Consider the following 25,039-nt stretch of genomic DNA (forward strand, 5'->3'; position numbering starts at 1 on the left):
CATACTCTACTTTCAGAACTCTTGGGGTTTGCAGAAAAGGTTTTACTTTGAGCCTAAAACAGCTAAAGGAGCTCTTTGGTAGCTTGAAATCAGATATCAAATATATGTTTTAAGTAAGAGTTCTCATAATTATCTTGCAAAAGCAAGCAGAAATTCTTTGTGACATGATATTTGGTTACTGTTGATGCATGCAAGTATGGGGGGTGTGACTGAATGGGTGTAGAAAGGGTTTTGCTTGTTCTGTGTATTGAATACAACCACCTTGTTCTCTTTATAAAGCCTTTTTTCTTTTTTTCCATTAATATCTAAAACCTGCCTGAAATATATGCATCTCAGGCTGAGTTATAAAACATCTGCAGAAAAATTATTTTTGTATCTTTAAGACAGGTTCTTCAAGCAGAAGGAAGTGCTTGCGTGTATTGAGGAAAATACACCCAGTAATCACTTTGCAGTTAACCAACAAGCTACTTTTCCAGTCTGCTGGTAATTTTCTGTAATGCAACACTATAATCATGAGGCCAGGTATTAGTACCTCCTTTGCAGTGAAGAGCTATCATTTTTATAAATGTATCCTCAGTGTGGCCTTCACATAGAGTAATAGAAAGCCAATATTCATAAGATCTATATGGTCTTTGGGAAAATTAATTACAAGTCTAAAGTACAATTATATTGTATTAACTGGAGAGGTCAGAGATCTGTTTCAGAAGAATTTCTCCAAATCACTAAATATTCCTTGATAGACATAAATATTTCTTCCTGAATCTAGAAAATTCACTGAGAAATAATGATTTAGAAGTTTCTCTCAAGTTTTCAGATTGGAATTAATAAGGTGGTGAGCGCTGTAACTGCTTGATTTCCTGACATCTCACTGTGCAGCATATATAAAGGCAGTAGTGGGAGGTAGGATATGAGTTATCCAGGCAGAGAAGTGAACTTGCTATCAAAGGACAGACTTAATTAACTGGGGAGATGTACTGATTTTTGTAAGAAGAATATATTATAATCAGCATACTACTGTGGATGATTTTGCCTCCTCAAATCATCATTTTCTAGCAGAAGACTATTTCCTTGAAAAATTTATGATTAGCTAATTAGGAAAAAAACAGTTTCACTTGTTCCTTATGAAAGCTTAATAGCTTTGTAATTACGAAACTACTGCTAAGTATACCTTAAGCATGTATTTTTAAGAAGCTTGAGGTAGACAAAGGAATGTTACTTGAAAATGCAAACCTTGAACCAGTTTTTACTGCCTGTTCCCTTGTGCTCTTTAAATTTAGCTTAAAGACAGCTTAATTATTTCTCTCTGAATCTGGAGGTAATATTGGATTAAAATTGCATGTCAAACTAATTTTGTGGAATTGAAATTGTAGAAATATAAAAAACGACCAACTGATTTTAATTGTATCTATCAAATATATACCATCACATATATAGTTCAGTCAACTATAGAGAGGCTGTCCATTATTGTCCAAATAGAGGAATAATTACTTGAACTGTTTCCTGTGCTCAGCCAAAGCTCAAACACAAAGGAGAGTTGATGAAGGAGCAAACACAGAAAGTGTAGAAGCAAACGTTAATGCATTCTGAAAACAAATAGCAGTACTGCAAAGCCTTCACTGTTAATGGCTGTGCCATGTACAATTTATTAAGGGGAAGGATTGTTTCTGTTAGATAAGGTGCTATGGAAGTGCAGACATATGTCTCTGTTAATGGGCTCTTCCTACGAGTGCGATAGGGAAATCAATGTGCCGTGCTCAGAGCGAAGCTCTGGTACAGGGAGACACCATTGGAAAAAGGACCTTGCTGGGTAAGGATCAGGCACAGGAAAGGTGAAGCTGCTGGGGCATGGGGAGCAGGATTGGGTGCTGGAGGCGGCGTGGTGGGCACGGCAAATTCTCGGATGGATGAAGGCCCTGGGTTAAAACTCATGTGTGGGAGCTTTCGGTGTGAAAAGATGTCCCTGGAGGTCTGCAAGTGAGGAAAACGGGGTGAAACATTTTTATGGGGCTGTCCTGAGGCTGGAGGGTCTCAGGAATGTGAGGTTCTGGAGAAGATGCTGAAGGGCTGTACTACCCCTTCCAAGTGCCTGTCCACTCCCCTGAGCCTGGCAGTGTTTGAAGTTGATACAATTCCAAAACCAGCCAGAGTCTCATCCTACTACTGTGGGTAGAGAAAAAGCTGGGATGAAGGAAGGGAGAGGGGACTGCAAAGAGATTGCTGCCATTGCTGCTGCTGCTGGCGAGACTGCTGCATGGCAGGAGCTGATCCTGCTCCTCCATCCATGCAGTGCCGAGAAGCAAAGCCTTGCAGGCTGGCCCTTTCCTTCTTCCTCTTCTCAGATACAGAGAAATCTCACAGCTTTCCACCCCAGCTGCTGGTGGGTGTGTGCCTAGCAGAGCATGGGACCGGCTGGCCGGGATGCCTGAGGGATGGGCATCAAAGGGAGATCCCACTATGCTTTTTGATTTGGTAGGTATTCCTCCATTAGAAATGGTTTAGGTATGGTTTACTCTTTCTTGCAGATGGGAGAGAGCGTCATATGATATTTTCTGTAATTTCTGTTTCTGTTTCATATCCATACTGTCATAGGCTGAAGGAATACAGGTCGTTTCCTCAGTTCATTTGTCAACAGCAGCAGGTGATGACATACTCTGTCCTGCATCACATCACTGGAAATTTCCCAGGCCTATAAAATTTCTTTTCCCCTGCTATGGTTCTGAAATGTGCTATGTTTTCTAAGTGATATGACTGAGTTAAGACAAACGACCAGTGGCTTTGAATTTTAAGAGCATGGCTTCTTGGAAGCAGTAGCTGGAGAAGATGAGGTCTCTGGAATATCTCTTGACCAAATTATTTACCTCTCAAGCAAGTCCTCTGAGAAGTGCTCCCTGATTCATAGGTGTAGGTTGCTCTTGTCTTTTTATACTGGTTTGGAGGTGGCCAGAGACACTTCCTGATCATTCTTACCAGCCTTTGTAGACAGCTTAGAGTAATTTATCCCAAGAAATGACCTGAACTGGGGGAAAAAAGTGTGAGTTGCCATGACAAAGTCTGCTTCTCACAGGTAAATATTTTTTTCAAAACACTGTGAAAAAGACTGTGAAAAGAAATATTTCTGTTGGATGTTCCTTTCCTTGATGTCACATAATCATACAAGTTCTGGTGATGCTGGTAAACATTATATCTAATAATCAAACAAAAATTTTATTTCATATCTGCTATAACATTTTGGTAAATACTGAGTTCCTGTTTGCTAGGAAAAGATTTGATACTGAGTTAAGTATGCAACACTGGAGGTAGCTGAGTGTTTATATTGTGGCACCTTTAGAAACCACCAGAAAAACAAGTTATCTTTTCCACATATAACCTTCTAAGAATAAAGGAAGATTAACCACTTTGCCACTGTTTTGCTACCATCATTTGCTTTGCTGCTGCTACACATCTCTATTTGAAATTACACCAATTACACTATCTAGCAGCAGCTAGAGTGTTATTTTTTGTCTTATGCATAGAGGCAGCTCTGGAAAGGGATGAAGTTATGACACAGATCTTATTGACCCACATTTTTTTCTGTAGGCTTAATGATTACTCTTATTCAGTAAAAATAAAAGTGTTGAGTTCTACATATGTGCTGTATGACTACTCAGTTTTTTTTCAGGTAGATGGCTACAGACACTGCAGAATAGATAATCACTCTACCCTACACAAAAATGGTATTTAAAATATTTTTTAAAAAATCCTATTCAAAGATTTTAGAAATCATTATGTCAATAATATGGAAAAATGAACGCAGGAGTACAGGAAGAAGATGAACCAGATTTTCCCTTGTTCTGAAGGGTAACATGACTACTTACTCATGAGGTATTTTCTACACAACTTGTTCACTTATTTTTCCTTTCATTTAATTGGAATTGTAGACCGAATCTTTCCAAGAAAAAGTTTTGAATAAAAATTACTTAGTTGAAAAATTCCTAACAAGCTTTACTGAGCCGATCTGGCAATATAACACAGGTCATATGTATTTGACCTTCAATACAGCTCTTAATTTTAAATTAATTGCAAACCACAAAGTCTCAATATTATGTGCAATAAAAACATCAGCAGTATTATTCCAGTTTAATAGTGATTTCTTTATTTTCTGAAGAAAAGAAAATTAACAAAGTACAAAATTAATCAATTAAAAAAATTAAAGGGTTGTGTTAGTTTTACACTAATTCCTATCACCCTATTTTTGTCTTATTGGAGTGAAATTTGCAGCTACTTCTAGGATCAGCTGAAGAATACATGCCATTCTTATCTCTTAAGTGACCTGTTTGTTACTTGCAGGGTGGACATTTGTGCTATCCTGAGTTCAAAGACCCCAAAAAATGTGGGTAATTGTGGCATGCAGGAAAATTCAATCTGAGGAACCTGTCAGGTGTTTTTCTCTCAGCAGCTCCAGAATGCAAAGAAACAGAAGCTGAATTATGCCATACACACCCTACAGTGAAAACAGACACATCCAAAGGATTTTACTTTCCATGTTTGCACAAATCTCAGAAGATGGACAGGAACTCACCTTTGCTTCTGCATTATAAATGTTTGGACTCAATCCAGTTGCTGAAGTGATTGAAGCCTGTACTCTGACCCTGCCTCAGGGCTGCAGGTTTTGGACCAGAGCTGGCCTATGCCTGGACAGACTTGAGAGCAGAGAGATGGATCAGGACCTCTCTACAACCCTCCTTGCTAGCAGCAGGGTGACCGAATTGGCAAAGGACGAGACACAGTGATTTGCACCATCTTCACTTTCTTAGGCTGTCTTATTGCAGCAGCTAAGATAGCAAGGATCTAACTTTTAGTATTAGGCATAGTAACGTAATTTACTGTATAATTTAACATATCCATACAAGACATCATCTTCTTAAATAATGGTTTTTATTCATATAGTTACTTACTGTTCTCAAAGACATGTCGTGCTGGGAACCTTTTTTAAAAAAGTTTCAATTCTCTCCATTTTATTTATTCATAACCTGCAAGCCATTTTTTATATAGGCAAAAGATATCAGCGATTCTCCTTCACAGCCCCAGTTTTAGAGGAAGTCAATTATACTGTATGTTAATAGCCAATTATTCTATGTCTGATTATATTAATGGCAATTCTTCCTCTCGGAGATTTTAATAAAAATGTGTTTATTAAAGCAGCCCCTTTCTCCCCATCTTGCATAAATTAGCAGTGCAATGGCTGAAAGCAGACTTTGGCCTTACAGTGTTTGCTGAGCGTGTCTGCTCTGCACCAGCCACCAGTGCATCCATCCCTCCAGGCAGAAAGGTGGCACTCTCCATGAAAAAGGCTTCAGCTCCTCAGAGCTATGTGTGTGTGTGGGGTGACTTTAGTAAGAAGGGAAGGTGGGCAGGGAGAACACTTGATGAAAGGTCTCTGCAGCAGCAGGCTTCCCCAAAACCCACTTCTAATGAACGTCACTCCCAAGCCTCAGGGAGAGAACAAAGGTTGGAAATGCACATGTGGATGACAACGTGTTGATGGGCTTGTGCAGAGCTTGGCCAAACATGGATGAAGAATTAATGTGCCATTGTCCAAAATCCAGAATCACTTTACTGTTTTAAGAAGGAAGTGATTATAATATTTATAGAGAAGGAGGGAAAAATTTTTGTCTTGCATTTTGTCAGAATCTTTTTGTATTTTTAGAACAGATTACATATGTTTTCTTTTCTTCACTCAGTAAAATTTGTTCCTTTTCAATGCAGAAGTCTTTTGTCCCTACATATGTGTTTAAAGAGATACTTCCAAGTAGTTTAGACATTACATTTCAGCTTACTGGAATGAATACTTCTATATTTAAAGCAAATATCTATCATTGTCATTCCAAAATAAAATAAGTAACAGCAGAAACCATTAGCCACTGTTAAAACCTTGACATGCAACACTGCAGCAGAGGTGTTCCTTGAGACACTGCAGTTAAGTCTCAGGAGTTATGCCACTGGTGAGGAGTCATAGCTCTCATTTCAACAGCAAAACGCATGAAAGGCATCACTTCCAGACCACCATTTTGTGCTGTAGATAAATAGAGGAGAGGATCATATAAAGAGCTCATACTACACCTGCCAGGTCTTGGATAGATCCTTAACATAAATCTCAGAATTTATCAACCATATGATACGGCTTGTCCCCTAGAATTTAATTTAATTATTGAGCTAAGAAATTGTCCTTGTACCACAAGGTCTGTATCTCAATTGCATTCAGGCCAGAGTAAAATGCAGCTGGGGTATAAACTGCATGCAGGTGTTGTGCGTGTTTTTTTCAAGGGAAGGAGGTGAGGGTGGGTTACCCTGTGCATCACTTTTCAGTGCAGCTGTGACCCCTGAGTGCCCCTGGCTGTGCACTTCACAGACTGTCATGGAAGACTGCGATGAAGCTCTTATTAAAATAATTCCAGAAAGTTTTCATGCTGCAAAATAAAAGAAGGCTGAGGGCCACTGTGTTACTGGACTAATGTCTTTCTGACCTCAATATTAGCTTTTTCTCCAGCTCTCCTGCAGGCTGACATCACCTAGCTCTCTCCAAGTACAGTTTGAAGGTAGCTCACTCCAGGAATGGATTCTAAATGACAGCGTTCCCAAGACTGAATGCTGGTTTGGCTTCCTGAATCCTGTGACACATCTCCAGAAAGTTTTGTACCCTCCTATCCCTTCATGCTAGATCTCAGGGCATGCAACACAAAGTCTCAGGTTCCTGCTTCAGGAGCAAGATTTCTGTGGGCGTCACCACCATTTTCAACATCTTAAAAACTAAAAACTAAAATAATTTCTGTTTAAGGAACACAGAGTGCCAGAGGAGACTGAGGAGCAAGATGAAGAAGCAGACTGTTCTGGATGGAGCTAATCTTAGGTAGTGTGAGTCTCTTGACAGCCAGACAGCAACCTCCACTTCTCTTATTTAGCAGAATAGGAGAGCAAATACTCCCATCTGTGAAAACCTTCTGGAAAGATTGACCCTGAAATTATTAGATTATAGATAATATAATTTGCATTACAGTTATAGAAGCAAATGTTAGCTGTAGGACTGATTTTCTTTTATTAATGTTTCTTTTTAGAACATGAAAAACATATTAAAAACATTTTAAAAGTCCTTGAGTCCTTAGCATTCTTTGTTTTCCTGTTCTCACCCAAATCACTGTCATGTTTATGAGTAGAGTTTCAGATGCTGTTAGTTCAGTTACCATGGATGATGAAAAAGGTGCTCTCTGCTAATTTGAAAATATTTTACTGGAGAATTTGACTAACCCTACTGATGCCATAACTTCTTATCTTTGAATTGCCTGAAACCATTTTCTTAAATCTGGCCATTAACATTTGTTTCTTCATGCAAGGGAGCCAAATGTTTATAGATTTTCAGATATGATACACTACAATTTTCTAGATATTTCAGTGGAAGAAGGTATTTGTCTGATATTTTCCTAATTTTTTAGGCACTCAACAGTGATGTCACGAACATGTTTTATTACTAAACTAAGCAAGTTGAAATGCAAAGCTTTTGAATTGGTCCCTGCATGCCGAGTCAGCATATACATTGAAACAGAAACTCATAGATCAGAAACTAATATATCATATCTCTACACAGATCAGCTTTCTCAATCTAGTGACTTTCTTAACACCTAAAAAAATCTGCTTTCCAGAAACAGCCCCAAATGTCAAATACACATTAGATTTTCAACAGGATTCTGTTATAGGAGATGGAGGATTTTCTCTTCATTCACTGCCCTTTTGACATAATGGATACCACCCCACCTTGCCTTAAATTTCCTTGCCTTGCCATTGCATCACAACACATCCCTTGCCTAGCAGAGAGTCCCTCAACCAGTAACATTTTATCACTATTATTGCCAGTAACTGGTACTTATATTCTTTGTAAAGTGTTTTATGTCAAGGACTGAGGAATACTTTGCAAGATATATCCATTACTGTTATTAGACTTTGCAATAACTAAGTTTTCAGTTCACTGTATGGACAGAAAAATATTTGAGGTTGAACACAATGCTTATCAGTTCTACAAAAAAAGAACTACATTGTCTTTTTACAGTTTTAAATTTCTTTAAAATTTACATTGCAGTAACTTATTGAAATCTCTTTAAAAATATCATGCCTTTACTCTTTATGCCATTATTAACTTTGTACTGAAATAGAAGTCATGATACATATCTGTTTCAAAAAATATTAGATGTTTTAAAAAATCATAAGCCAAGAGTTAAGCCCATGAATAAGACTGGATGAATTTATAAGATATAATTTTTCACCACAAAATTTAATTAAAATTAATTTAATATTAATTATTAAAATACTAAAACTTTAAATACTTAGATTTATTTTGTTAAAATACACTGAATTCTTTTTGTGATAAGACCTTGGCACAATGTTCTGTCTAGAAATCTATTTATTTTATTGAGTCTTTTAAATAAAACTGAAATATTGTGCTTAATATGGCTTTTTTTGACTGAACAAACTTTTATCTCCAAAAAGTTGTTTTTCTGCCCATATCATCTGAAGACCCATTTATACAGCTCTGTTCAAGCAGATGTGTTTCTGAACTGAGTGCTTTGAAAAAGTGTTACTCGTTTATACCATAAATTGTATGTAAACGATTTATGTGTATACTATACTTGCACGTAAAAAAAAATCTCCATATAGGTGGTTGTAAACCTGTAAAATGCCATGCTGAGGAGATGAGTTCTGGGGTTAAAAGAAGAGTAAAACCTGCTGGCATTGCTGCCTGCCTTAGTTGTACATAGCAAAAAATGCAAATCTCTTTTTAGTAGATAGAAAAAAAGACATTTAAGAGTCACAGAGGCTGGCCAGGAGGCAAGTTTTACTTTTACACTTACAGTTGTCATGAAATAGTGTAAAGCTAGGAAGCAATGATGTGCCAGAAGGTGAAAAATCTATGAGAGTGCCCCGGGCACTCACAGGGAATGTGATGTGGTGTGGAAAGGGGATGACTAGGTAGAGGAAGGTGCAGGCAGAAGAGAAAGCCCCTACTTCTGAAGTGCTGTAAGTGGAGTAAAAGCTGGCGTGGCAGTGACAGTCAGCATGGGAATGCCAGCCAGGAATTCTGGGTTCCCTCACCCGAAGCATTTTTAAGCAACTGTAGCAAGATAATCATGATCTGTCAGCTCCTCTCATTGTCTATAAGAGAGGCTGACTGCCATTAAAATTCAATCTACTACTGCTGGAGTTTTGCCTCTGAAATGTACAGGTGCTTTTCTTGTATCTTAACTGAAAGAAGTAGTCTTAGCATGAAGGAATTCAAGGTTTTCTAAACACCTCCACTTTAAATTTCCAGAAGACTTTTTTACTTTTTTTTTCTTTTTTTTTTTTACTTTTTCTTTTTTACTTTTTTTTTTTACTTTTTTTTTTTTACTTTTTCTCTGTAAGATTTTTCTTGCAAAAATGTGAATATTAGCACATGAGAATCATCATCATTTATATATATCACAAGAAAATAAGACAATCTTAAGACTTTTCTAAATCTTTGCTTGATTATGACCATGGAAATAGAAAAAAGTCAAGAAAACAGAATTTACTCTGTTACACTTATAGTGTGACACTACTGCCAGCAGAGTTCTGGCTTTAAGAACAGAGACTTCCCTTTGAAGGGAATTAAGCTTACTTTGTGTATTCTCCTGTTCCCGTTAACCCCTTCCCAAGGAGTGTGGGCAGGCAGGAGTGTGCAGACCCATTGAAGCCAAAGCAGCGCTGTACCCACGGGCACAAAGGGCTGGGCTTTCAGCCTGTGAAAGGCAAATAGAGAAGGCTGGTGAGAGGCAATGTGCCAAGGCATCAAGCAAATTTTGACGGACTCAGGTTCAAGGTCTGCCCTTGGCTTTCTGGGTGAACCACTTTCCCTTTCTGGCTTCTCACAGCAAACAGGGGCACTGCTGCCTATGAACACTGTGCCAGAAAGATTTCAAACAAAAGGTTCAGGTTATTTTGCAAAATTGCCTCTGAGATTAAATAAAAGTTGTTAAATGTTTTTATTTTTAATTTTTATGGAGGAGCACATGGATATCAATTAGAGAACATTAAGTAGCCCAGTGTAATTTCCTGGGCAGGGCAGAGAGGAGGGGGCATTTTGGTGCAGTTCTGTATTTTGTTAATTGATCCAACCAGCCAAATATTCCAGCATTGTTTATTTTTTTTTAGATCTTGCACTGAAAAAGAACTGTAGAGCTAACCCTGTTAAGTGCTTGTGGATGTACATAGGAAAAAACATCATGTGAATACCTTAGTTTAGGAGGTTTATGATTTCATAAAAAAAGTTTCCAACATGGTGAAAACAGACAGTGTTGAGAGAATTCACTCCATCCACCACCGCCTCTGTCTGTCACTAGTGTCGGTGGCTGTGCTGGATGATAGCTGAGAACAAGCTCTGTTGTAAGCGTGTGAAATCTTTGGATAACTCCCCAGCCACATCCTCCAGCTAACACATTTCACACAGTTTTCACAAAATTTTGCAACAATCATTATCTCTCTAAAGCCCAAACTCATGGAATCATAGTGTTTCCAGAAAATGCCAGCTCTTGGTTGTATTTGTCATGAGCAACTAGTTACTTGAGGTTTCTGGGACGACCTTTAAAAATTGTGCTGATCCTGCTGCTCAGGATGGACAAGCAGAAGACAATTAAATGCAGAATGAACAGCCATTTGGGCACATATCTCCAGAAGGATAGTGCATCTTTGGGTAACCAGGCCAGGAGAAAAAAGAGACAGAAGTCACCTGTCAGGTGCCCTGGAGGCAACTCTGCAGTTCCTGAGGCAGCCTCTCACACATTTCAGGGTAGCTCACCCACATTTGCTCAGTTTTCAAAATGTTAAAAAAGATGGGTTATTCCAATAACATATATACACTATTTTCTTCCCTTAATTTCTCTGTATGTTCAGATAAAAGAGCAAGAGGGTTCACATTTGTCACAGCCGTAGCCAGAGAGCAGACGTGTGAAATCATCCCATCAAGAACTCACTGAATGACACACAGAGGCAAGAAAACCAATCTCTAACCATCTATGTGTCTTTTATTACATTAAAATGAGCAGAGTAAAATATGATAAACCAGTCAGGATCCTTGAGGTTAACACACATTCTGGAGATCTTGCATTTTTGAAAATGAGAATTTCTTTTCAGACTCAATTTGGAAAAACTTCAAGGTTTTGTTAAGAAATAATTTAATTCACAGAAGAGGAAACTGGTTTATTGCTGCAATACCAGAGAGATTTATTCTGACCATATTTCAGATATCACTGATTTGCTGTACTACTATGTTGACAACATAAGTTTTCATATTTCTCTTATCTTTTTGAAATTATACTTTTTCTTTGTTGTTGTTGTTGCATAAGGAGCTCTTAAGTATTTTGTGGTTAGAATAATTTTAATTTTTTTTCCCTGAATTGATGGTGGTGGTAAGGGCCACCACCTTACCAGGTGGTAAGTAGTGTTTTGGTTTTGTTTTTTTTTTTTTTTTCATGAAAATATTTTCCAAAGAGGTGAAAAACAGCATGAAAATTCCAAACTACAAAGGAAAAAAGAAAAGGAAGAGGAGTCACAACCCCCTCCTCCCAGCTTGGACTTTTCAGCTCCCCCGATAATGAATGGTCACTTCTCACTCTGATGTACCTCTGAGGCTTCAAACCAGAAATGGATTACACACCTGCTATGTTTCAAAGGATTTTAATTGTGCTATGACTCTTTTCAGTGGCAGAGCCTTAAGGACTGTGACTCTCAGAGCCAGTTGTCAATAAGTATTTATGAGTCCCTGGTGGCCATGGGGAAGTCAGGCCTCTCAGAGCTGGATTGTCCATCCCAGGCAGCTGCTCTGCTGGTGTTGGTGCTTCAGGGGAACTGTCAAGGTGCCCTGGGTATCTCCTTTACCACAGCTCAAAGAGAGGATACCCAGCCAGATGTTTAAAACAAAGGCTATAACATTCCTTCTTTGTGAATAAGTCTCCTAAAGGGATGGTGTGAAGTTTTCCTTGTTGGCTTATGCTCAGAACAGCATGTGGGTTGGGGGGGACAGATTCTGGCCACGCTCCCCTCACGCCAGCTGCCTCTGGGCTTACTTTGCCCACATGGTGTCTGCTTGGCATGGAAGGAGGCTAGGCACCAGATGGATGGTCCTACTCAGAGAGCATTAAAGGTAGCCTATACAGAGCCTGAATTTGTAGCCAGAGACTTTCCCTGCTTTCATCTTCTCCTATCTTGCACTGTGTAAGCATGCTGCAGCAGAGCATGCCCTTTGAAAGATCTATTTGCAATAGGAGAACGTTAGAAAGCAGTAATTCAATTGTAAAGAACTAGGAGAATTTAAGGAAAAAAATGCGGCAGTGCAAACCACAAACCTCAACATACTGTTTATTCAGTGCTGGAAGCTTGTACCTGCTTTATTGGTTTAAAGTACAACATTCAGTTGCAGGGTATTGTTTCAGCAGCTGGGCCTTGTGTTGAAGTGAAACTCTTAAGGAAGTGTAGCAATTTACAGGGAGAACTAGGAACGAGACTATCAGAAAAGGATAAGGAGTTGGCTTTTATGAAGAAAATCTTGAAAGAGGCACATAAGGGATTGACCAAAAGAAATTCAGATTGTATTAACCTATTTCCTCAGATGAATGTGTCAAAAAAAAAGAGAATAAGAAAGAACTTTGCATTTCAACTTGGAAAAGAGGGAGACGAGTATTAAAATGCAGCCCCATAGCTGTCATGGGCAGCTAAATGACATTCAAAGCAAAAGATGGACTGAAAGACATTGTTTAGACCTAGAAATGTACTTAAGAAAAAACAAGTAAGCAGCTGGGATTGTCACAAATGAAACAAGACTACAAGATGAGGCTGCCAGAGTGATTTTGTTAGCAGAGAACTGTGGGTTAAACTGCAAGAATGAAAGGGAAAGAGGAAAATCTAATCATGGAAGGAGCCAATATGAAACTCTGAGCGCTCAGGGGTCTTTGAAGGCAAAAATTAAAAGTGTGAAGAAAAGAGAGAAATTGCAAATCACAGAGCTATACTATAAATGCTTTTCATCAACATCTTGCTTCATGTTTGGTTTAGCCTCTTCACTGTCTGCCTAAAATAATGTCATCTCAGGATAGGAATTCTTTGCTTAACCTCAGCAAATTAAAAGAGAAGAGAGAGAAGTAGGTGTGGGGGCACAGTGATACTCAGGAGGGTGAAAAGGAGGCTGGGAGTCCCCTGCTTGCTCATGCTGCACCAGTGGCTCTCTGGGGCTGTGTGCCCCACTTGGCCCCCACCCAGCTCAGGACATGGATAGGCTATGGCACAGTCCCTAGTGGCAGGGGCAAAAAGGAAGATGGAGAAGTCCCAGACTTTTGGAACAAGATCAAAGAAACCTTCTGGTGCCAGGATAGGAACATAGGTGGATATTCAAATGAAAAATAGCTGGTATTGTTCTCCAAACCCACAGTGTTGAGCAAAGCCTTCACGACTGCATGAAACAAGCAGTGTGGGCTGCAGAAGATCCAGCAGTGTACAAGCCTGTAAATGCAGGGTATCTGAGTTTCCTGCTCAAAAACTTGTTTTAAAATATCTCCACATGCTGTCCTTGACTGACCTAAGAATAAACTCCAAACTTTCTATCTGAAGGAAAAAAAAGCTTTAACAGTTCTTACAGTTATTTGTATAACCTTTTCAGAGGTGCTTTGTTTACTTTGTCTTTGCCTTTCATTTACTTTGAGGTTTGCAGGTTTTTTTCATCAGTGGTAACTTTGAAATGTAACAATAAAGTAATTTTTAAGAAGTGAGCATGAAGTGTTTTACACTTTTGAAGAGTAAGTTGTTAAAAAAAACTTTTATTCAAACAACATGAAGGGCTAGCTCTTGTTAACAAAAGGTCAGCTATGATGAAGACATAAATGTCGCAGGACCAGAGCTTGTGCTTGCTGTTAACCCAGGTTTCACACTTGTGGTTTTGCAGGAGGGACAGAAGTATTTGTATATGAGGAAGAGACCATGGCTAATACTGTGGTCTAAATCCTTAGCAGGGCTCATTAGCCTGTTTGACCACACTGTCACCATGCATATTTTCACTGCAGTACTGAGATAACTACAGAAAGTTCAAGAACTTAAAATGTATGTAAATTCTGTTTCATAAAACCTTTGCCTGTCAGAAATAGATTTGACTGATGCTAAGGTGACAGATGTCCATTTTGGGAAAGGAATGAGCAAGAGACATACTCATCTGATGTCTGAAAAAACTCGTGCTCTTGCGCAATCAAACATGAGAAGCGAGAAAATGCAAATTTGGGACAAGATATTGTTAAAAGGAAAATCAACTTAAACCCACCTTTTTCCCCCTAGCTAGTATTTTGGAATGTATGCAATAGCTGAAAACATATTTTTCATTTTCTGTATGAAATTTCTGCATAAATCCAATACTTTGGATTCTCCATAATCCATTACTTTGAAAATTCAAATGATGAAAGAGAAGTTGCTCTGCAGAACACTTCTACTGAGATGCTTAAGAAACAACTGCCCAGCTCATGGTATTGTATGAAAGAATATGAAAATGAAATCCAAAACAAAGAGATTAAACAAAAAATAAAAAGAGATAAACAAAAGGACCTGTTTTCTAAAGCCTGGACTTTTCAACCTGGGTGAAATTCCAGTATTTTTAAGCTTCTGATTTAAGTGGGATTGAGGACTGTCAATATTTCCATTTTCCATGAAAAGGGAATTTATTAAGTTCCTTTGGAAAATCAGGAAGAAATCTTTCTGAAACAACATGCACTCTTCTTCTGAGCAACCATGCTGCAGAATTTAGCATCCATTGGAGTGCTTATTCCCAATGTTTACATCCTTCTGTCCCCAATGCAGGAAAGATGTTGGGACCCTTGTGGTCAGGAAGCCCCTTGGGCCTTGCACTCCCTTCTCCAAGAATGGTCTCTCCCTGTCACTAGTGGGGTTTTACAGGACTCCATCTCCGGCCTTGCGCTCTTCATCATCTTCATAAATGACTTTCACACAGGGCTGGAAGGGATACTGAGCAAGTCTGCAGACAGTACAAAACTGGGGGGAGCTGTTGATTCCCTTGAGGGCAGGGAGGCCCTGCAGAGAGACCTCAATAAATTACAGGCCTGGGAAATCACCAACCCTGTGAAGTTCAGCCAGGGAAAGTGATGGATTCTGCACCTGGGATGGGGCAACCCTGGATGTATGGACAGACCAGAGCATGCAATGCTGGAGGCCAGAGCCATGGAATGGGAGACCTGGAGATCCTTGCCCATGGCAAGCCAGGAGGGCCAACCCTGTCCTGGGGGCATCAGGCACAGCATCCTCAGCCAGGTAAGGGAGGGATTGTCCCACTCTGCTCTGAGCTGGGGCAGCCTCACCTCGAGTGCTGGGGGCAGTTTTGGGTGCCACAATATAAGAAAGACATTGAACTGTTCGAGAGTGTCCAAAGGAGGGCAATGAAGATGGTGAAGGGCCTTGGGAGGAAGCCGTGTGAGGAGCTGCTGAGGTCGCTTGGTCTGTCCAGCCTGGAGGAGACCAAGGGGAGACCTCAGTGCAGTTACAGCTTCCTCCTGAGGGGAAGTGGAGGGGCAAACACTGATCTCTGCTCTGTGGTGACCAGGGACAGGACCCAAGGGAATGGCCTGAAGCTGAGTCAGGGGAGGTTTGGTTGGATATCAGGAAAAGGTTCTTCTGTTTTGAATTGGAATGGGCTCCTCAGGGAAGTGGTCACAGCACCAGCCTGACAGAGTTCAAGAAGCACTTAGACAATATTCTTGACCACATGGAGTCACTCTTGGGGTGTCCTGTGCAGGGCAGGATCTTGGACTTCATCATCCTTGTGGGTCCCTTCCAGCTCGGCATATTCTGTGATTCTGTGATTCTCTGTCTGTCTGATGGGTCCCGAATGCCTCTGCACTTCCAGTCCAGTGTGTGCAGGGACACCCTCCACCATGAAATATTGGCAGCAAACTATCCAAACATCAGGCAGGCTAGCAAGAGCTAGAGCATTATAGCAACTCCATGAAATATTTTTGTACACCAACCCATATGTTTTTTCTTTTCTGTTTTCTTACTTTTGCAAAAACACAGTCACATAAATACTGAGACCACTATTATTTTGCAATACTTACAGTACAATAATATTTCCAGTGATTCGGTTTTAACTATTGCAACCAGCTTCTCTCCTGACCAGACTGCCAGCAGATGTTATGTATTCCATTGGTGCTAATTCAGAATTTTGTGCTCAGTTAACTCTGCTTTTGTGGACCGTAGATTATGGTCAGGAAACTTCTGATTACTCTTGAAAACCAAGATTTGAATTTCAGTTTTAATCTCTTTCCCAGGTGGGCCATTAATCTACTTTCCAAAATATACACTCAATGAACCATTTCAGCATGTAACACTGATTTTGAAATGTAAATTGATTTTGCATGTAAAATCCCATTTTTTTGATAAACTGGAAAGCAACATATTTTGTTCTGCTTTTACATTTATAAATACATGGGAAACTTCCATTACAAAGTTCTGAAGTGAAACCATTCAACCCAAAATTATTACCCATGGCATTCTCCCTTTCAAACTAGTAAAGTGAAATGGTACAATTTTAACATCTTCTGAAAGTGAATAAAAATAAAACAGTAATTCCAGTTAGTAGTTGAGCAGTATAGTTCAGTGTCTGGTGTTTTCCTCTCTTTGTTTTCTACAAATTCATTGCACTAAACAGAAGGTATCTAGTTGCATGCATTAGCCACTGCTACTTTCCATGACTTTTTCATAGCTTTTTTTTTGATGATTGCAGTTTAGGGTTGCACTGTCTTTTTAATATTTTGCTATGCAGTATCTGTTGAATAATAAATTTTACCTTTCGTATTTTATTTTAATAGTCCTTGTTGCCATGTGCCTTTTTTTCAGGTTTTCATTTGGAGCTATTAAATCTAGAACTTGTCATTTAAGCATTAAAATTGCTGTTTGTAATCAAAGGCATATCACAATCTTTTCTAGACAGACTCTAATCACAACTGTTCAACTGCATTGATGTGAAAAGTTGGGCTGCCTATCCATTAATATTGCATTCCTGTGATAAACAGGGTAAAAATGTTAAGGATATGGTACAGGGAGTTAAAATGGTTTCAATTCTGAAATGCTAGAAAAGAGCCTAACTGTGTAAAAACCAGAGTGGATGTCGTGGTTTTAAACCAGTAATTAATAAAAAGGGGAAAAAGAATTACTTATTTCTTGCTGTGAGATATGGATTCAAACAAGAGCAAACTAGGCATAAAATTTAAAAGGAATAAAGAAAGTTTATTGACAAACTACAATAATAAGAACACCAGAATAAACTTCCAGAAAAACCTTTTCATTTCTTACTGCCCACCATTCTTTTGTTCACATGACAACAGAGACAAAAACTTTAGAATTTTGATGGTTTAAACAGTCCCAATTCCTTCTATAGTATTTTCATCAGTCTCTGTAGAGAAACAGAAGTTCCTTTCTGTTAATTTATGGAGTTTTTCACAAGAAAACTATTTTTGTTATAGTTTTTTGTTTCTTTGATATCAGCTGCCCAGAGCTGCTGTTATCAAAGCCCACCCCTCCCATCTCACATCACTCTGAAATGTGTTATGGGTCATGAGTTTGAGGATAGCATTTTTAAGGATAAGTTATTCAAAGGCAAAAAGTATTCTTCATCTGTTTCTGTGAGCTTCACTAGAAAACACTTTTCTCATTGCCTCTCAAGGCTTCAAATCTCCCAGCACTTCACTATACCACAATTACTCTACTTTTTACTCAAATTTACACTTTGAACACTCTATTCCTCCCCATACTCCATCATGAATTAAAGGAGTTCTTTTCAAGACTTCATTGTCCATCCCCATAATTTTAACAGAAAGATATTTCAGCTTAATTAAAGCATCTTCTTAATTCTCTACCTTTCTTGAAGCTTCTTTTCTTTCTTGCCACTAGTAGTTTATAAAGTCTCTTTTCATGTTGATCACTCTCTTTTTCTCTCTCTGGATAAAAAGATTAATCCGCAAGTCTCATCTGGATAAGAAAGAGTTAAACTCTGGCCCAAGCTTTTGTAGATGGTTCGGTGATCTCTGCTGAACAGGAGCTGGAGCTGTCTGCGATGGAAAGTTCCTCATAGTTGCTCTGGAGAGTGTGGTCACCGTCTCTGCTTGCTGCAGGCCCAGAGCTCCTCTCTTTCTTCACTCGGCAGTTTCTGGTAAATTCCATCACAGCAAAACCTGCAGCCAAGCCAGGAACCGGCCCGGCCCGGCTTGGCTCGGGGCAAGCCCCCCGCAGGTCCCATCTCCCAGCCAGGAGAACGGCAGGCCCAGCCCAGCCCCCGCCCGGCCGCATGGCCTGGGCAGGGAACCGGAGGCCAGCCGGAGCTCTGCTACCTTTCACAGCCAAGCAATAAAGAGAACAAGAGAGTTCTGGTTTTTTACTTTAAGGTGGGGTTCACAAGTTGATCCCACTTTTCAATGGCTAAAACTGCTGTCAATTCTCAGCAATGACCGATAATTGGTCATGAGAAAGACTCCAGGCGGTCACCAGCAACTCCAACTTTCCTTAAAGGTAAAGTAACTCCATGACAGTGGAATAATCTGTAAAACAGAGGAGAAAATCTTGAGGATAATAGCCTTGCTGTCTTACAAAGCAGGGAGAAATCCAGGTTTGTGTTCTGAGGATCACAGAGTGGAGTCATTCAGCGCAGGCAAGGTCCAGAAAGAGGAGTTCAACCTCCTCCCTCCTAGTCACAGCAATGTTTATTAGGATGCAACTCTGGCTTTTTAATCATTTGTTTGTAGCCCCGGGCAAACAATTACAAAACTTAGCTGAATTCCCAGTCTGGCTTGGAGTTTTGTTCCTGTTTGCAATGGCCCCTGAGCCACTCTCTACTTGGGAAATGGTCCTAACATGTATTTTCAGGACTGAGTTCAGCAATGAATTGCTCCCATGACCGTGGTCTTTTCGCTATGTGGACATAAAACGGCTTTGTCAAATGCCAAAAATAGGAAAATAGCTCTTGGCCCTGTTTGCTTTTCTCTTTAAATATGGGCACAATACAGCTTCTTTGACAGAACTGTTGCAGCTGGTACTACTGTGGGATTGAACCTCATCAACAGATTGTCTCTCAGACAACTTCATAGTGGTCACCTAGCTTTATATATGGAGAAGCATACAGAACTCTCCTATAGCTCTCACTGTGTCTAGTTTCCCAGGAATGACTTTCTGGGAAACTGCAAAGATCAGGATATGATGCAGTACTGTGGTAGAAAAAAAACCTTCAGTGCTGCATCTGTAATGAGCATGACAAATCTCATCTAAAATTTGAAGTACACAGATTAATACATGGTACAGTTTTAAAATCTAGCCCAGGGTACCAGTAATTTTTAATGTGTTTAAAGAAGTTTCTGACAATCATATGACCATTGTAGTAACGTGGACTGTTTTTCATGGTTCTAATTCAATTCCTCCAACTTCAGTGATTCTACTTTTGTGTTCTTTTTCATCCTTCAATCATAATTTCAATTTCATGATGGTAGCATTTCATCGAGTGAAAAAAAAATCATCTAAATTAATATTTATTTTAAATTAATTTTAAATTAATTAATTGATTAATTAATTAAGTTACAAGAGTGATGCTTCCCTTATCCTGTATTTTCACACTTCTGCAACAAGCAGGAGATCTATTCAAGTATCACCATTAATTTGAAATAAGGGACTTAAGTGGCAGGGTGTAGCTAAAACACACAGGTATTCCCAGTCCTGCTAACCAGTATTATATCTCAGGTCTGGAATACTCAGCTCAAGTGAGGTTTTACATGTGGGTTCACGTATATTTCCTACAGATGGCTTGAAGAAGTTCTCTGCTTCTGGCTCCTTTTCCTTCTCTCCACCAAAAGATACACATGGTGTAAGCACTGTTTTCTCAACAATTAAAGTGAAGCAATAGATTTTTCACTAGATATATTGCTAACAATTAGTTGGCAGAAGATAGAAAACCTACAGACTTCTGTACTTGCATGTGGTTCAGTTGGCCCTGTCTGTCTCACAAAAATAGCACCCCACAAACCATATACAAGGAGATAATGATCAGCCCATAACAAGGGCGTGTAAAGTCAAACTTCCACTTTCTGTCAGCGTACAAGATGGAGAGTTTGGACAGCCTTGTTTGTTTAGTAAGTTTGCCAGTAAATGTAGCTAGGATAGAATTGTAATGACCAAACACAAGGAAAAAAACCCATTAAGATAATTTTCTGGGCATTGTTGTGTTATCGTTGGATAAGCAGGCATCAGATCAACTGGTTTCCAGCCTACAGAGTCCTTTGTACTGTGAAGGAGAGGGAAAATGGTAGAGAATTATTCCCACTGTCATTTCATTCTTTTCTTAACTTTCTGTAGCATGTGAAAGTTACATAAAGTGTCCTGCAAAGTTGTGCACAGTATGTCTGTGTGCTTGTAGATAGACGCCCACGCTTCACACACAGGCAGATGTCCTGTTAGGATTCTTCTAAAGACAGTTGCAATTACTTGCCTTGCATTTGTGATGCAAAATATGCCTGACATTACTCTCCCTGAGCTTCAATATCTGGCTTTGAAATGATACTGTTTTACCAATAAGGAACAAAAAAATTAACATAAAATAAGACACATGTGCTGCTTCCTTCTCTGCTGATTGTAATAGACCTCTCCTAGAAATTACTTCTTCATAAAAGCAATCTTGTTGCTCACAATAACACCCACCTTTAATTAGGGGCTTTTACCAAAAAATTGGTAAGAGGTGTTGGATTAAAAAGTAAACAAAGCCCATGCTCTCCTCAGAAGGCTTTTTAAATTGAACTGACTAGCGTACTCAAGTTCCGGCAATTTCCCTTGGGTTTGATCTCAGACAAACGGAGTTTCAATTACACCTTGTATACTGTAGGCAATATTTAGACTTCAAAGGTTTTCAGGGATCAGGATGAATTGTTTACTAGTTTAAAAACCTAAAGCTTCTTTGCTTCTGCACACACTGCCTATTCTCTATGGATGAACAGCTATATCCTTTGGATGTGAAACTCAACCATTTAACATTCCATTCTGTTAGATTTCTTTGTATATATATAAATACATGTAATTTCTTTGCTAACAAGGGACAACTCTTACTATCTTTTGCCTAGTGCTGTATAAACAGTTCGAAGATGAATATGCTGTGTTGCTTTAGTGAGTACCCATGCATATGTATCTTTACATCAAACTCTGTGAACTAGTCAGACTTATATAAACTCAGTCCCACACAGTGTTCTATTATTTACATACCTTTCGGCACTGTACCACATGCTGGTATAAAAAGAACAATGAAGTCAGTCTGATGCCCCTCACCTGCTCTGATGGCTGTTGGAGTTTCCACATGGCAGTCTACTGATCCTACGCAAAATGTTGTCATTGCATAATGCTTTTCCCTCATTTATCTGTTAGTAAGGAAGCAGGTGGGTCATTGAGAAACTAGAAAAGCTGATTACTACACCAAGATATTTGTTGTGCAGATATGTGTTGAAGGAAATTATACATTTGAAGCTTTTGGAAAGGACAATTTAGTAGGCATGATATGTCAGGGATTTAATAAACTAAGTCAAGCTGAAGTACCTGTAGATTAAAATAAATTAGTTGGGGAGAATTAAGGCAAAAACATGTTTAGGAGCTATCATTTCTAGTAACGATGGGCAAAAATTGATAAATTTTAGCACAGTCTCTAAACTCTTATGAAGGTCAGTAGAGTTTAGAAAACGAGAACAAAAATGTGAGAGAAAAATCTGGATAACATGGAAAGTAATAAATTTTAATTTTTTCATTGCAAGCACCAACTTAATTAACTGAAATAATATTTAAATTACTCCCTGTGGATAGATATTTACAACAGTCACTAGGGGAGTCCTCAAGTTGACCAGATTTCTTAATGAAATCAAAAGGAAAAGGGCTTCCAAAGAAAAATCAAAGCTCTTCCTTGACTCAAAGTCACTTTCAAGATTGACATCTAAATGCAGTATGGTAAACTTTTATATATATATTCAATTACTCAATTGCTTTCAAGAACATTTCCCAAAGGTTTTTTCCTGCAGAGCATACACAGGGAAAACAGAAGCATTAGAGACAGGTAATAAGCAGCTGCAATAAGAAGTAAATAAAAAGTATAGAATATGTGGCGATTCAGAAAAGGATGCATATTGGTATAGGTAAGAAGGATATGGGTACATGAGTCTTTAATTCTCTTCTAAGTGAAGTCTCATATTTTATGATGCTCACAATCTCTTTTGTGAATAGTCAGTCTGCTCTGCATCAAAATCTTTCAAAATAGCATTTAGATCTCTTACTTAAAATTATAGATGACTGTGAAACTCAGTGCTTTGAAATCACAAGTAGGAGATCTCAGTTAAAAAATTCCAACACTAGAGCCAGTAAAATACTATAACCATGTGCTTTAATGGAGACTACCGTTAAACAATATTTTGCAAACATGTAACTTTATCCTCTGCACAAAGTTTCTAAATCTGAGCCAGATGTGAATCGGAAGCTGTGTCACTAAGGTTAACCCAATCTAATAAAATCTACTGGAAAGGAAAAGACTATTAACATTGGCTTAGCACCATTATAACAAAAACACATGGCTTGTGGCCAATATGGACCATGGGAAAGCTGGAAAGAAACCTGGAAAAGTAACCTCATGGTGGGGAATTTCATAAGTGGGTTCATGGAAATTCTGTTTTATGAGCAGAAAACACACAGAGGACAAATGGGAGATTTATTTGATTCTTGCTTGCTTGCTTTGGAGTAAGCTGCAGACTTTGACAGTGCATCACAATGAAGTGTTGGGTCAGGAGAAGACACACTATTTGTACAGGCAGCTTTCTAAATAACAGAGATCAAAGCAGCCAGTCTCAACTGCTATCACCCTTACATCCAGAAAAATGGCCATTCATAACTTCACTACAATACACTCATAACTTCTCTACCAGAACTGCTGTATTTTTAAAGGTAAGGAAATGGAATAAAAATAATACAGTGGTTCCTGCTTTGTATTTTCTAAAAGTTGTACTGTGAACTCCCTTGCTTTTGACTATTGACATTTTTGATAATTGCGAAAATTCTGTTCTGTTATAAAGAACAAAGTTATTTTATGTCAAAAAATTCAGTGAATATTTTCATAAATTTGGAAAAAATATTAATATTCTTGCATTAGGTCAGTGTTTCATGTCATTTCTAAATGCTTCATGACAAGATGATGGCTTCTAGTTCCTATCAACTGGCATTGCATGGCAGGAAAAGTCATTATGTTATGCCACCTAGAGGTATTCTTACTATTCTGATATATTATCTGTGTTATGCATTATCCCCTATATTACTCTGTTCTGTTTTCCTGGTGATGTCTTGTTTGTACAACAAACTGGACTACCACAACCATATGAGATTTAGCTGAGAAAGAAGAAACAGTGCAGAAAAAGTGAATACTACTGCTTGCTGTGTGTGGTCTATAGGCTGAGATGAAAGACTACAACATTGTTCCACATATCATCTTAACAAAATGGAGAACACCTCCAAGAACAGTCATCCCAAAATATGTAAACCCAAATCAGAGACACCATGCTGGAAATGGAGAAAATAAGAATTGTCTTCCTCTCTGAAGTGAGACCAAGTATACTGTTCATAAAGTGGACGAAAGTGCTTCAAAGAACCTTTCAGTCAACAGGAAAGGGAAATTTATTGTGATTTTATAACCATTTCATAATCCCTAAACTTCAAATTTAATGATTTTAAAATGCTATTTAAAATGCTATTCAGCATTTATATAGAGTTTGTGTTCTCTTTTAAGTAAAAAGAATCCACTTTAAAATGCCAGAAGTTTGTTGTAAGAAAGGAACTATATTTTTCTAAGAAGAATATTCTAGAAAATAAAATTATTTAAAAATTACCTATGGTTTTCTGAAAAGCTGCTCATGGTAAAGAGATAAGTACAAGTACTCACCCAAGCATGACTTTAATGAGTTAAGGAACATCTATTTCCTCCATTTTAGTAGTCAGCAGATGACACCTACATTTTAGAATTAGGAGACTACCTCCAAAGACAGTGAAGACAAGCTACTGGCTTGGTAAAAAAAAAATGCAGAGCACTGTTCTTTGCACAGGAGAGGGAAAACAGTACAAGAAATTTTTTATTTTCAAATAAAAAATCTTCACATCTCAGCTAATCATGTTCCAAGCCTGAAACCCAATCAATCACCTGCTTACCTCTTGTCCTGGCATCTGCCACTTCCATGTTGGTCAGCAATTCCATGGGAGATTCAGTTAAATCTCAGCTGCCATGATCCTGCACAAAAATTCAGATTTGAAAATGTGGCATTTCCAAATCATTTTGAAAAAAGGAAAAAAAACTTCCAACCTTCTACAGTATTAGTGAGTTGTTTTTCTCTGCTGTAGTGTTTAAATTTGATATTGGATGGAGATGTGGAAACACTATAAGTATTCTGCTCTGCCACTTAACTTTGGCCTCTTTTATAGTCTACTTAAAGAGGAAAGAAAACCTAAATCCAGCAGTTCAGAGATCTGTTTTTTAGCTAGTGTTTGAGGAAAAAAAAAAGCTTTAAAGTATGTTGGATTATAGTGAAATATTCACCTGTTTCTCTTCACAGAAAGAGTACGTGAGCATTATAATATAAATACTTCCGCCTACTTTCTAAATATGCTCTTATTTTTTTTTTTTTCAAATAGCATTATGAGAAAATTGTTGCAAGGGCCTTCTGTGAATATGCATTCAGATAGAACCAAGACAATGTTCACCTCAAGTGTATAGCCTGAGTTGAGACACTTAAATGTGGCTAAATATTCTCTTGGTTATTTTTTAAACTCTAAGCTTTTTCTTTTTATCAGGAGCTTTTACCATATAATAAATGTTTGTTTGCATGTTGTTATCAGGTTTATATATATAGCTAATTAATTTTTAACCAAAGCTTAATTTTACTTTGTTGTTTTTCTGTGTGCTGCTGGTCTT

Source organism: Poecile atricapillus, chromosome 3 (genome assembly GCF_030490865.1).
Source record: "Poecile atricapillus isolate bPoeAtr1 chromosome 3, bPoeAtr1.hap1, whole genome shotgun sequence".
In the NCBI taxonomy this organism is placed as follows: Eukaryota; Metazoa; Chordata; class Aves; order Passeriformes; family Paridae; genus Poecile; species Poecile atricapillus.